Raw genomic sequence first — 15437 nt, forward strand, 5'->3', positions numbered from 1 at the left:
TGCAGCACCACAGTTCGAAAGCATAAATTCTTTGGCACTCAGCCTTCTTTATGGTCCAGTTCTCACATCCATGTGTGACTACTGGAGAAACCATAGCTTTGACTATATGGACCTTTGTCAGCAAAGTGATGTCTCTGCTTTTTAATACACTATCTATGTTTGTCATAATTTTCCTTCCAAGGAGAAAGCAACTTTTTATTTTCATGACTCCAGTCACTGTCTGCGGTGATTTTGGAGCCCAAGAAAATAAAATCTGCCACTGTTTCCATTTTTAGTTGAATTCAAACTCCCAGAATTGGCTTGGATGTGGCAGCCACAAAACTGTTTTCCATAAATCATTTCTTGGGATTGGTTAGGAACAGCTCCCTTCTCCATGATTTTAGGGTCTAAATTTTGTCCCCTTGTTTTAAAACCTCCAAATTTTGAACACCTATGATGATCCCAAGGGCTTCCCTCATGGCTCAGCTGGTAAAGAATTCATCTGCAATGTGGGAGCCCTGAGTTTAATTCCTGTGCTGGGAAGATTCCCTGGAGAAAGGAAGGGCTACCCACTCCAGTATTCTGGCCTGGAGAATCCCATGGACTGTATAGTCCCTGGGGTCACAAACAGTCGGACACGACTGAGTGACTTTCACTTCACTGTGATGGTTCCAAATGCAATAATTAAACAAGAGAAGTGAGTAAATGAGCTTATGTGGGAAACACACAGTAATGAAGTTGCCTGGCTGAGCCAAGACTCCCTCCTGGCTGTCAGTGAGCCCCATGCTGCCAGCTTGTGGTTTCCAGACTGATTAAGCCATATGAATGGAGTCATCTGTTCTTTTCTGGTTTTCAAGTGCCTTTTCCTCCTCAGGGACCAATAGGATATTGCCTCCGGGCATTAAATTAGAGCAATCAATAAACCATGAGCAGCATGGCTCATTTAGAAATAGAGACACAGGCATTTTTCTAGAAAAAACAATGATTACCTATCTTGAGCACAGAGATTCATGGTGTTTATTAGAGGTCAGGAACGTGGGAGTCAACGTTCAACCTAGCCAAATACTAAACCACCCCTTGCGCCTGCCAGTGATTGGCATCCAGCTGAATGGTACATTGAATCACTCAGACCAGCAGCTTGCATGTAATAGCAATTTCTTCTTTTTCTTCTTGCTCAACCCCAACCTCTACTTAGAGATTGAGACCCATAGCTGCCACTTCTGTAATACCTCTGTTCCCATGCCATACATTTACTGCAGGCCATCTCTGGACTTCTATCCCCACCCCTTTTATTCTTACTCCACTTGGCAGTCACAGTAATCTCTCTGCACTGCTAGTCTGATTATGTCATTCCCCTATTTAGAATAGTTTACATCTCAGACTTGCCTGCAGCTAAAGAATTCTACAGGATTCTCTGGGATTTGATAAATGCTGAGGTGGATAGACTTCATAAAAATAGTGAAATGGCATCCTGTGTCAATTGTAATGTCTCCAGAAAGTTACAGAAAACACAACAGATAATAAATATCCATTTAATGATGAGTAAAAATGCAGTGTGGTATATGGAAAAGCAGGGGCTCTTTCTCAAGAGACCAGGGTTCAAATCTCAACTTTATCACTTTCTAGCTGAGTGACCTCTGGAAAATTACCTTATGTCACTGGGCTTTAGTTTTCTTCAAAATATTGTTATCAACTCTTGCCTAACAGGTTTGTTATGAGGATTAAATGAGATGTACTTAGAGGACTTGGCCAGTGAGCGCCTGGTGCTTAGAAATAACTCAAACACCAATTGTATTAAAAAAGAGATAAACTAACAGGGCAATAAGCATGTATCCAGCTGCCGTCTGTGGGGTTGCACAGAGTCAGACACAACTCTGAAGCGACTTAGCATAGAGGGTACTTTACAAGGAAATGGGGGAGGTGTAACCTCTGACCTGCAGGACCTACATTGCACAGAGGGCATTTACTCAAGGCTCATCATGCAACTACAATCTGGGCTTTTTGAACAGGGGTAAAGAATCTAACACAGAACATATTGTGGATACTATATCTGACCCTGGAGTCCTAGGATGGCTTTTCTGTCTTGAAACTCTGAGGTTCAAGTTGAGGCTATGGGTTATGTACCTAATCTGAATTCTAAATGAAAGTGGTTTTGTACCAGATCCCACTGATCCTCCAAAATGTTTGGAGTGAATTAGCATTTGTGAAGTTCTCCAAGGTCCTTAAATAAATGATCTCATTTGCATGTTGGTGTCATTACTCATTCATTTATCTAACCAACTCTTACTGAGACCCAATGATGTACCCACTTTAATTTTACATTTTTTTTTCTATATGTGATTAATGTCTGCTTTACCACTGGACTGTGAGTTTTTTTTTTTAATTGGAGTGTAATTTTTTTTTTTTACAATATAGTGTTGGCTGCTACTGTACAATGAAGTGAATCAGCTATATGTATACATATATCCCCTCCCTCTTCACTCTTCCTCCCACTCCCTTCATCCCACTCCTCTAGATCACTACAGAGCACTGAACTGAGCTCCTTGTGTGATACAGCAGCTTCCCACTAGCTCTCTATACACTATCACACGATAGTGTATATAGGTCAATGTTACTCTCTCAATTTGTCCCACCCTCTCCATCCAGCCCTGTGTTCACTCGTCTGTTCTCTATATCTGTGTCTCTATTCCTGTCCTGAAAATAGGTTCATCTGGACCATTTTTCTTCATATATATGATATTTATTTTTCTCTGTCTTTTTTTTTTATTGTTTATTCTCCTGCAAGGCTGTTGCTTCACTGTATAAAAATAGCACCAGCAAACACAGTGTATTGCAAAATTAAGATAGTAATATTCTTCACTGGACACTATACAACTAACAAACTTTTCTCCACTGGCAGTTATTTCTAGTGGAAAGATAATTTTGACCCAAATCCAAAGATAGCTGTAAGCAAGTTACAAGTCATATAAGGTTTAAGATAACCATGTTATCCTTGAATTACATAATTTTTGTAATTAGTTTTACCAGAGATAATTTCAGGAATTCTGAATATTATAACTGGAGCCTAGCCTAAAAATCACAGGATGCTGTGGAAAAAGATGCAGTGTTTATCTGAAGTCATTAGAAAGTTAAGGGGTATTTTCTTCAGGAAACATTGTTAAAAGTAGTTTCTTTTGCTAAAAGATGCTTTCTGAATATCTATCTACCACTAATTTAAGACAACTATGCTAGATTAAGTTGTTTCAAAGTAGTTTATTTAGGGGTTCCAGTTTCACTCCTCAATAGATTTTATGTATTTCTCATATGCTTCTTCACTCATTAGTTCATCTAGTTCTGAAGGGTTACTGAATGTCATCTTGATCAGCCAACCATCTTCGTAACAAGACTTGTTGACAAGTCCTGGATTTTCTGCTAGAGCTTTATTAATTTCAGTTACTTCTCCTGATAGAGGAGAATAGAGTTCACTAGCAGCTTTCACACTTTCCAAAGCACCAAACTCCTCTTGTTTGTTCAACTTTGTCCCAACTTCAGGCAGACTACAGTAAACAACATCTCCCAAAGCTTCCTGTGCAAAATTGCTGATTCCCACTGTTCCGACACCATTTTCTGTTGTTACCCATTCGTGCTTTTCTGTGAATTTCCGCACCGACAGCAGAGCAGGGCCGGTGCGCAGCTCCCGGACTGCACCCGCTCGCAGTCCCGAGGGCCGCGGCGAGCAGGGCGCGCTGGGTGCCGAGATGGCGCACAGGCCGCCGACCGCGGCCCACACGCTCCGCACCGCGCCCAGCGCCATGTTCGCACGGGTGCCTATTTTTCTCTGTCTTACTTCACTCTGTACAACAGACTCTAGATTCATCCGCATCGCTACAAATGATCCAATTTTGTTCCTTTTTATGGCTGAGTAATATTCCATTGAAAAAATGTACCACACTTTTTTTATCCATTCATCTGTTGATGGACATTTAGCATGGTTCCTTCCATGCTAGACTGTGAGCTTTATATAGGTAGAGATCAGTTCATCTATCTGCCCCGTGTGTTGCTCCATGGACTACATCTAGTTCATTTCCTGACACATTGGAAGTAGTCAAAAAAGGTTTGATAATGAATGAAAGGAAACCATCAGATAGGAAAAATAAAACCTATTTTTTCACTTTTTCTGCCCCCTATTATAGAATACATCAAACTCATCCAACATAGGTTTCAGGAAATACATAGAGGATGGAGATATAGATAAAAGAGGCAGAGGGACCAAAGAGAGAAAGGAGAGACACTTGCAACTTCAGAATTCCTTGAGGACAGAAGTGCTTCAATAGATGTTCAGAAGAGTATGCATCATACTACAACAGCCCATTGGACTGTCTGGTATTATCAAATATCTGTGCTTTGAGTAGGGGTTATATTCACATTTGCAGTTCACCCAAGGAAGTTTCCTGAGTTCAACTACTCATCAGTCCTCTGATTGAATATCAGCTTCTCAGACAGATATAATACCTGTAAATTCGGTAGAAGTATAGAACAGGTTGAGGCAACACAAAGTAACCAGTCATGGAGTTGGAGCTCCTGACAAAAGCTTGGGGCATAAGTTGCTATCAAAGCTGGCCTCTTCACTCCACCCACACAACTCTAGGGCTTTCAATCTTCCTAAAGACTAGTGAGGTGTGAAGTTAAAATGGTTTGGACAAGCATTGGAGGCCCCTGAAGTTTATCTGAACTAATCGAATCTCCCAAAGTCATACATTTCCAGTGAAAGCATCCAAGGCTGACACACCTCACTATGGAATGCCTCCAGGCTTGGCTGCAGTCCAGAAGAGACGAGATGTATGCACCAGCGAGATAAAGCAGACAGGTGCATCACCCTTCCTCCTGGGCATCTCTCAGTCCAGCTCTCGTGAGTGTAATATTTCAGGATTTTTTGCTGCCTATTTAGAGTGGTGCTACACTGAATGACCATTAAGGAATAAGGATGGCCCTTGGATATTGTTTTCCATCTGTGATCAAGTTTCTTATTGATTTGAAGAACACAGAGTGTAAGCCAGAATGTTGTTGTTCAGTCATCAAGTTGTGTCTGACTTCTTGCAACCCCATGGACTGCAGCATGCCAGGCTTCCCTGTCCCTCACCATATCCTGGAGTTTGCCCAAGTTCATGTCCATTAAATCCATGATGCCATCCAACCATCTTATCCTCTGTCATCCTCTTATCTTTCTGCCTTCAATCTCTCCCAGTATCAGGGTCTTTTATAAGGATATAATTGTAATTATTGCCACCATTGTCACAAGCCATGGACTCCTGAATTTTCTGTCCAGTGTTTCTCAATGTGTCCAGAGACTACATACATCCAAACTGACAAGTTGCTTGCTTCTAAATCAAGTTCTTGGGACCCTCCTCCAGAAAACCGAATCAGAATCTCTGAAGGTAAATCCCAGGAATCTGAAAATTAATAAGCTCTCCTTAGACATATCAAAGAGTTGACTCTTGACTGTTGCAGGTCAGGAAGCAAGTTAGAACTGTACATGGAACAACAGACTGGTTTCAAATCAGGAAAGGAGTACATCAAGGCTGTTTATGGTCACCCTGCTTATTTAAATTATATGCAGACTACATCATGCAAAATGCTGGGCTGGATGGAGCACAGGCTAGAATCAAGATTGCCGGGAGAAGTATCAATAACCTCAGATACGCAGATGACATCACCTTTATGGCAGAAAGAAGAAGAACTAAAGAGCCTCTTGATGAAACTGAAAGAAGAGAGTGAAAAAGCTGGCTTAAAGCTCAACATTCAGAAAACTAAGATCATGGTATCCAGTCCCATCACTTCATGGCAAATAGATGGGGAAACAATGGAAACAGTGAAAGACTTTATTTTCTTGGACTCCAAAATCACTGCAGATGATGACTGCCATGAAATAAAAAGACACTTGCTCCTTGGAAGAAAAGCTATGACCAAACTAAATAGCATATTAAAAAGCAGAGACATTACTTTGCCAACACAGGTCCATCTAGTCAAAGCTATGGTTTTTCCAGTAGTCATTTACAGATATGATAGTTGGACTACAAAGAAAGCTGAGCACTGAAGAACTGATGCTTTTGAACTGTAGTGTTGGAGAAGACTCTTGAGAGTCCCTTAGACTGCAAGGAGATCCAACCAGTCCATCCTAAAGGAAGTCAGTCCTGACTATTCATTGGAAGGACTGATGCTGAAGCTGAAACTCCAATACTTTGGCTGCCTGATGCGAAGAACTGACTCCTTGGAAAAGACCCTGATGCTGGGAAAGATTGAAGGCAGGAGGAGAAGGGGACAACAGAGGATGAGGTGGTTGGATGGCATCACCGACTCAATGGACATGAGTTTGAGTAAACTCTGGGAGTTAGTGATTGACAGGGAAGCCTGGCACACTGCAGTCCATGGGGTCACAAAGAGTTGGACATGACTGAGCAACTGAACTGAACTGACTGAGACATATTAAAACCATACACATAAAAATTATATCACTCTTCCTCCAGTGCAAGATAGTCATTCTGACAATGAGGACTGAAACCCAGAGAGATGAAATGACCTGCCCAATATCTCACAGATACTAGCATCACAGGCCACAACAGGACCCACATCCTGGGGCATTCATCATAGCATAGTACAAGGTCCTGCAGAGACGTGCTCTGATAGGCTTGTCCTTTTGCTCGGACACATAATTTGAGGGGAGAGGAGAGACTCAATTAGATTGCATTCCTGTTGCATTAAGGCTTGAGTGTAAACAAGAGAAAGAAGAAAGTACCCCTGCATCCTCCAGTGGTCCCTTCAGGTAGATGGTCCCCTGCTCTATCTGTCCCTACCTCATGGAAAGGTCTGATTTTAGTTATTTGTCTTTCTGTGTGGGTGAGATCAAGACCCCTCATGCTTCCATATGCTGTTCTCTGGGGGCTCTTTTCTCATTTGCTGTCTGACTTGACTGTCCTTAGTGAAGACTCCCAGACAACCCTTGATGCAACCCTCCAGTTTTGCCATTTCTGCTCTATTTGAACATCCATCTCCTGTGCCACATCATCAGCATCTTGAGAACAGGAGCTAAGTCCCTCATTTCTTTTCCCCATTGCCAGCGTGATTACTAGTCCATGGTAGGTGATAAATAAATAACATGTAAATGTCTAACAAGTCCTCACAACAACCTAGTGAGTGGAGAGGAGTTATCATCCCTACCTTAGAGATGAATAAACTGATGGGGGGCGGAGGGAGACAGCATGAGCTGGGGATGATTACACAGCTGTCCAGGGAAAGAGAGGAGATTTGAATCAAATTCTGAATGACTCCACTAGCAAATTCCTCCCAAGGTCAAGGTATTTCCTCCCTTGGAGGCACTTACGTTTTTAACCAACAACTCTGTAATTTTAGAAAAGGAAGCTGTGCCGCATTTGTGAAAAGGTAGTGAAGCAAATGCAAAATATAAATCAAGAGCATATTTAGAAGAAAAAGCAATGAAGTCAACAGCAGTGGAGTCTGGAACCTGAAGATCAAGACATAAGGAGCAGATTGAGGTACATGGCTCTGACCCAAGTCTGAAGGGAAACTTGTGCTTTGGGCTGCTTCTCCCACGGAGTACCTGAGCTTGGTTTCATGATTAGAGGGAGTCCCACCAGTCTGGACACAGGGCACTGACAAGGAAGGTGGTGTACCCCCAGGCTGGACACAGCGCACCTCCCCACTGCTGCTGGACTGCATGTCCCAGACACTCTGTGTTTCCTCTTGAGGTGGAGTCAGCAGGCTGGGCAGGGAAAACAGGTGGTGGATTGGTGGATGACTGTGCACAGACTCATGTAAGGGTCTGCACCTGAGTTAAGACAAGTTGATATATCCAATATTTAGTATGGATTTGAAAATAAAGACTGGTGGTAGACTACATTTTTCTTTGTCTTGCTCCATCAACTAAAGCAGGACCTCTGACCTCCCTTCCCTTTAAAGGTCACCCTTCAACTATTTCTTGAATTTTTCAAGCTTGTTCTTGCATTTGTTCACCCACATGTCATTTCCGCTACCTCTGGCTTGGGCCATGCCCTGACCCTCTTCCTGTGCATCACCTCCTGCTTCTGCCTCCCCTGAAGCCCACTGAGGGCCCTTCCCCACTCTCACCCTATCAGAAGCTCATGGAAAGTATTAGCCCCCAGATCAAAGGGTGTCATCTTCCATGGATACCTAAGATTTCAGCAACATTTTCTCTCCACTGCTGCTGCTTCTGCCTTGGTACCTAGGTGCCTGAGTGTGTGGAGACCCAGACTGTGCTCTCTAAGCTGCCAGACCACCCTGCTGTGGCTGCCCTGCCATCCCCCTGCCCTCAGCCCCCAGCAGCACATCCCCTGCATGGAGATACACTGAGCCCTCAGCATCCTCAAATCTGGGCTTCTTAGTGCATCTAACTCCCTCTCTTCTCCTGATCTACATATGACCCTGCTATATTGTGAAAACTGCTCTGTCGGGCTACCTTTCTACTTACAACTCCCTCCCTCGAACTCAGACATGAATCTATTGGGGTTAAACTTATGGAAAATTCTGAGCAATGGTCACCAGATTCTGTGCAGCCTTGCCCACTCCTTGAAAATGCAGTTCTTTGTTCCTGGGCCCATCTTGTTGTCTTACTCTCTCTTCCCCTTAGGTCGAGTCCCCAGAAGATACTCAGGCTCTCAGACAGACAGACGTCCACTAGTCCTGCCCACTAGCCCAGCAAAGGTGACTCCCAGAGATGCAGATGGTTGAGGCCCCAGCCCTGCCTGCATTTCTGTGGTTATTGCTACATTATGTTCATTTGAGAGACTCTTTCCTCCATCCAGATGCTGCATGTGTCCATCTCCCAGAGTTAGGCTTCATTCCTGCTCTACTGGGAAGATTTCTGTCTAAACTCCCTATGCAGCCCATCCTGCCAAACTCAGAGATCCAAATCAGAGTGTTCTCAATTACAAATGGAGAAACTACATTTAACTCCCATCCTAGTAGCTGAGTTGATGTTAGAAGGTTACTGCCAAGTCTGAAGTGAGTGAAAACAATCAAGTAATGATAAAATAATCAAAGGAGTGTTCTCATGGACACCCTCACCAAGGTCTGCCTGTCCCCAAGTCACAACCACCAAATAAACAAATAGGTATTTAATACTCTTTTTTTTGTAGATGTTTATAGTCCTGTATAAATTATTAAACAAATTTTGTGTTAAGGATTATCATTGAATTTTAACAAAAAAGAAGCCATTCCAAGTACTAAACTATGAATGAAATTCTCCCAAATCCTTAATCATACTATCCTGAAATACAGTTGTGTATATTTGCCTGCTACTGCTGAGTCACTTCAGTTGTGTCCAACTTTGTGTGACCCCATAGATGGCAGCCCACTAGGCTCCCCCTGTCCCTGGGATTCTCCAGGCAAGAACACTGGAGTGGGTTGCCATTTCCTTCTCCAATGCATGAAAGTGAAAAGTGAAAGTGAAGTCGCTCAGTTGTGTCCAACTCTTCGCGACCCCATGGGCTGTAGCCCACCAGGCTCCTCCGCCCATGGGATTCTCCAGGCAAGAGTATTGGAGTAGGGTGCCATTGCCTTCTCTCCTTAAAATGACAGAGCATTGACTGATTTCCAAAAAGCTGAAGTTAGGAAATTGGTCTGGACTAAGTAATATGAGAACACAGTCTGATTCCTACATTACTGATTCTGTTAGCATTTAATTTTGATGGTCTCAATTTAAAATTCTACCTTTAAATGAGCTCAGTAAGGCTCTGACTGGATTAATTATTCTGGGCAATTTTAGAGTGCTTATTACCAAAGAGAACATTAAGAATGTACATAAGTATACTCTTCCCTGGGAGAGGTCAGATGTCCATGATTTAGTTGGTTATTAAAAAAAGAAAAAAGAAAGAAAGAACTTAGAGAAGAGCTAACACCTGTCTTACTCAAACTCTTCCAGAAAACTGCAGAGGAAGGTAAGCTTCCAAACTCATTTTATGAGGTCACCATCACCCTAATACCAAAACCAGACAAAGATGCCACACACACAAAAAAAAAAAAAATGATAGAAAGAAAGAAAACTATAAGCCAATATCACTGATGAACATAGATGCAAAAATCCTTAACAAAATTCTAGCAAACAGAATCCAACAACATATTAAAATGATCATACATCATGACCAAGTGACATGAAAAGACAGTCTTCAGAATGGGAGAAAATAATAGCAAATGAAGCAACTGACAAAAATTAATCTCAAAAATATACAAGCAACTCCTGCAGCTCAATTCCAGAAAAATAAATGACCCAATCATAAAAAATGGGCCCAAGAACTAAACAGACATTTCTCCAAAGAAGATATACAGTTGGCTAACAAACACATGAAAAGATGCTCAATATCTCTCATTATCAGAGAAATGCAAATCAAAACCACAATGAGGTATCATCTCATGCCAGTCAGAACAGCTGCTATCCAAAAATCTACAAACAATAAATGCTGGAGAGGGTGTGGAGAAAAGGGAACCCTCTTACACTGTTGGTGGAAATGCAAACTAGTACAGCTACTATGGAAAACAGCGTGGAGATTCCTTTAAAAACTGGAAATAGAACTACCATATGATCCAGTAATCCCACTGCTGGGCATACATACTGAGGAAACCAGAAGGGAAAGACACACGTGTACCCCAGTGTTCATCGCAGCACTGTTTATAATAGCCAGGACATGGAAGCAACCTAGATGTCCATCAGCAGATGAATGGATAAGAAAGCTATAGTACATATACACAATGGAATATTACTCAGCCATTAAAAAGAACACATTTGAATCAGTTCTAATGATGTGGATGAAACTGGAACCTATTATGCAGAGTGAAGTAAGTCAGAAAGAAAAACACCAGTACAGTATACTAACACATATATATGGAATTTAGAAAGATGGTACCAATAACCCTATATGCGAGACAGCAAAAGAGACACAGATGTATAGAACAGACTTTTGGACTGTGTGGGAGAAGGCGAGGGTGGGATGATCTGAGAGAATAGCATTGAAACATGTATATTATCATATGTGAAACAGATCCCCAGTCCAAGTTCAATGCATGAGACAGGGTGCTCAGGGCTGGTGCACTGGGATGAACCAGAGGAATGGGATGGGGAGGGAGGTAGGAGAGGGGTTCAGGATGGGGAACACATGTACACCCATGGCAGATTCATGTCAATGTATGGCAAAGAGCACTACAATATTTTAAAGTAATTAGCCTCCAATTAAAATAAATTTTTTTAAAAATTAAGAAAGAAATAAAGACAAAAGGAAGAAGAAAAGCCTGCCATTGAAATTGCACCTGGCATGAGTATATTATGAAGCTATGTAGTGTAATGAAAAGGGCCCTGGGTATGGGGAAATAAACCCAGGTCCACAGGCTAATTCGATTCTTGGGAATAAGCCACTTTTAGTTGCTTTATTCGGAGAAGGCAATGGCACCCCACTCCAGTACTCTTGCATGGAAAATCCATGGATGGAGGAGCCTGGTGGGCTGCAGTCCATGGGGTCGCTAAGAGTAGGACACAACTGAACGACTTCACTTTCACTTTTCACTTTCATGCATTGGAGAAGGAAATGGCAACCCACTCCAGTGTTCTTGCCTGGAGAATACCAGGGATAGGGGAGCCTGGTGGGCTGCCGTCTATGGGGTCACACAGAGTCGGACACGACTGAAGTGACTTAGCAGCAGCAGCAGTTGCTTTATTGCATTTTAGCAACATCACCTGTGAACACGGACCTGCCATCTCATGATGCTCTTGTGAGGATCACCATGAGAAATTAATAATTGAATTTCAATTGTTCAAGGGGTGTAAAGATACCTTGCAAAAGACAATAAAGGCAGTAGTGTTACATTAATCAGATAATTAGTAATTTTATAACTTTAATATGATCATCTCAGACTTTGGAACAGAAAGTTGCAAAAGGAATAAAGGACTTCCCTGCTGGTCCAGTGGTTAAGAATCCTGGCAATGCAGGGGACACAAGTTTGATGTCTGGTCTGGGAAGATCCCACTTGCCTCGGGGCAACTAAACCTGTGCCACGACTACTGAGCCCACACTCTACAGCCCACATGCCACAACTACCAAAGCCACCACAATACTCTGCCCACCACAACTAGAGAGTAGCCCCCACTCCCCATAACTAAAGAAAGACTGCGCATAACAGCAAAGATTCAGCATAGCCAAAATAAATAACTATTTCAAAACATATTACCTGGTTTAATCATCTATTTTAATAAAAATTAACCGGTTGATTATGATACCTTCCCTTTGCAGTACGGCAACTGGACCGATTTGAGAACTGCCCTCCACTTAACTTAAGGAGAAAGACCTTTTTCATGAACTCATCACAGATTTATCTGAGTTCTTGCTTGTGACCAAGAACTGAGCTAAACTCTGATAGAAAGCTCAATACTCAGAAGTTTCCTTCAAGTCATGGATATAGACCAGTGGTGATCAGGTAGCCAGAGACACGTCAAAGCAGATATAAACAGATTGCACTGGAAGCTTTGGGGATGGTATAATCAAAGAGCCTAGAGAAAGTCAGCCGTGAACCCTACTTTACCTGGACAAATGACAGGTTACAATGTTAAACATATGTAAAAAAGCAAGGGAAGAAGAATAGATTCCATTTACTATAAGGACTCTGCAGTGATGAGCTACAGTTATGTAGTTTCATAAACACAGTTTGGATAGCTAGCTCGTCCTGGCCTTCCAGGAAATGAATCACATTCAGATCCCAAGAACTTGGATCTCAAAGCCAGTTGTAGTTTAAACACCAAAATATTCCATAACAGTAGATCATTCCTCTCTCTGTGTCTAAGCTTCCTTATCTGTAAAGTGCAGATGACAATAATAGTGTCCCACTAATGGCGTTACTGTGAAGATTAAGTACCAGAGCTTAGAATAATACCCAGGACAAAGTTAAGGGTTCAATCAGATCAGATCAGATCAGTTGCTCAGTCATGTCCAACTCTTTGCGACCCCATGAATCACAGCACACCAGGCCTCCCTGTCCATCACCAACTACCGGAGTTCACTCAGACTCATGTCCATCAAGTCAGTGATGCCATCCAGCCATCTCATCCTCTGTTGTCCCCTTCTCCTCCTGCCCCCAATCCCTCCCAGCATCAGAGTCTTTTCCAATGAGTCAACTCTTCGCATGAGGTGGCCAAAGTACTGGAGTTTCAGCTTTAGCATCATTCCTTCCAAAGAAATCCCAGGGCTGATCTCCTTCAGAATGGACTGGTTGGATCTCCTTGCAGTCCAAGGGACTCTCAAGAGTCTTCTCCAACACCACAGTTCAAAAGCATCAATTCTTCAGCACTCAGCCTTCTTCACAGTCCAACTCTCACATCCATACATGACCACAGGAAAAACCATAGCCTTGACTAGACGAACCTTTGTTGGCAAAGTAATGTCTCTGTTTTTGCATATGCTATCTAGGTTGGTCATAACAAGGAGTAAGCGTCTTTTAATTTTATGGCTGCAGTCACCATCTACAGTGATTTTGGAGCCCAGAAAAATAAAGTCTGACACTGTTTCCACTGTTTCCCCATCTATTTCCCATGAAGTGATGGGACCGGATGCCATGATCTTTGTTTTCTGAATGTTGAGCTTTAAGCCAACTTTTTCACTCTACTTTCACTTTCATCAAGAGGCTTTTGAGTTCCTCTTCACTTTCTGCCATAAGGGTGGTGTCATCTGCATATCTGAGGTTATTGATATTTCTCCCAGCAATCTTGATTCCAGCTTGTGTTTCTTCCAGTCCAGCATTTCTCATGATGTACTCTGCATATAAGTTAAATAAACAGGGTGACAATATACAGCCTTGACGAATTCCATCAGTACAAGAAGACCAATTGTCACTGAAAACTCACATGAAGGTATGAATGTCAAGGCAGAAGGTGAGAGAAGGTGCATAGGCCAGGTTAACCAGAGAAACAGAATCAGTGGAAAATAAACATTAATAGATTTATTGCAAGAAACTAACTTATGCTGTTGTGGAGGGCTAGCTGCACAAGTCTGAAATCCCTAGAGCAGCCCCTCAGGAAGATCAGACTGGAACCCTGTAGTGGGACTAAAGTTAAGTTATGATCCCAAGGCAAAATTTCTCCTCCCTCAGGGAAGCCTCATTCTGCTCTTAAGTCTTTCAACTGATTATATCAGACCCACCCAGATTGTCAAGGAAAATCTCTACTTTGAAATTCTTTGACAGCTTTATTTAATTGACATATAAAGAATTATACATATTTAATGCATATAATTTTATTAATTTGAACCTGTGAAACCATCACCAGAATCAAGGTAAAAGACAGATCCTACACATCCCAATGTTTCTTTATGTCTCTTTGGCTTGTTTTGTGATATAAACATGTGATGTGAGATCTACACTCTTAACAAGTTTTGAAGTGCACAGCACTATATTATAAGCTATAGACACAGTGTTGTACAGCAGGTCTCTAGAGCTAAGTAACTTGAGTGACTAAAACTTTGTACACACTACAAAAGCACCCAATTTCCCCCACACCTCAGCAGCCTCTATTGTATTATCTGCTTCTATGAGTTTGACTGTTATAGATGCCTCATAAAAGTGGAATCAGGCACTGTCATCCATCGGTAACTGGCTTATTTCAGTTAACATAATGTCCATCCATGTTACAAATGGGAAGGTTTTCTTCTTTAAGGCTGAATAATATTCCTTTAAAAAAATTTTAATTACAAAACTATGGTAGCACATTTACAAGAGACTTGGAAAACACAGAAGAAAGTTACATATAGCTCCACTATATAATTATTTTTAAGTAGATAAGATTTTTAGCTGAAGTTTCAATATCAAACTCTCAAAAATTAATAGAATCAATAGACAGAAAAGTAGAAGGATATAGTAGATCTGAAAAGCACTATGACCAGTTCAACATAAGATTTATACAATTTTCACACAACAGCAGGATACAAATTCTACTCAAGTTCTTATAGACTATAAACCAGAAGACACTAGAACACATATAGGGACGTAAAACAAAAATTTCAAAAGGTGCAAAAATTTCATGGTTTAAAAGTATTGAAATTATACAGAATATGTTCTACTACTGTGGAATTATGTTAGAAATCAATATCAGAAGATATTTGAGAAAAACCCACATATTTTCAAGTGCAATGTGACATTTACCAAGAAAAATCTTTGACTTAGCCATTGAAAGCCTCAATAAATTTAAAAGACTGAAAAGACACAGAGGGTGATTGCAGAGAAGAAAGCATATAAGTGAGGAGCTAATATCAATATTAGAAATTAATATCAAAGATACTTTAAAAAACACCATGCTCATTAGAATCACATCTGGAGCTTTGGGGGGAAAAAAATACCTGGGCACTTGCATTTTTCAAAAAATTCCAAGATAATTCTAATGTGCATCTGGATTTTAAAAAGTGATTACAGGTTTT

The 15437-nt window shown here is 41.5% G+C and overlaps 1 protein-coding gene and 1 pseudogene across 1 annotated transcript in view; one reads left to right on the plus strand and one right to left on the minus strand.

Moving 5' to 3' along the window:
- Positions 1 to 15437, plus strand: part of CPNE4 (copine 4) — a 690441-nt gene that overhangs the window by 609228 nt on the left and 65776 nt on the right. The window lies entirely within an intron of this gene.
- On the minus strand, positions 2756 to 3780 carry LOC102287373 (glycine cleavage system H protein, mitochondrial pseudogene; annotated as a pseudogene).

The sequence above is a fragment of the Bos mutus genome, chromosome 1 (assembly GCF_027580195.1).
Source record: "Bos mutus isolate GX-2022 chromosome 1, NWIPB_WYAK_1.1, whole genome shotgun sequence".
Lineage (NCBI taxonomy): Eukaryota > Metazoa > Chordata > Mammalia > Artiodactyla > Bovidae > Bos > Bos mutus.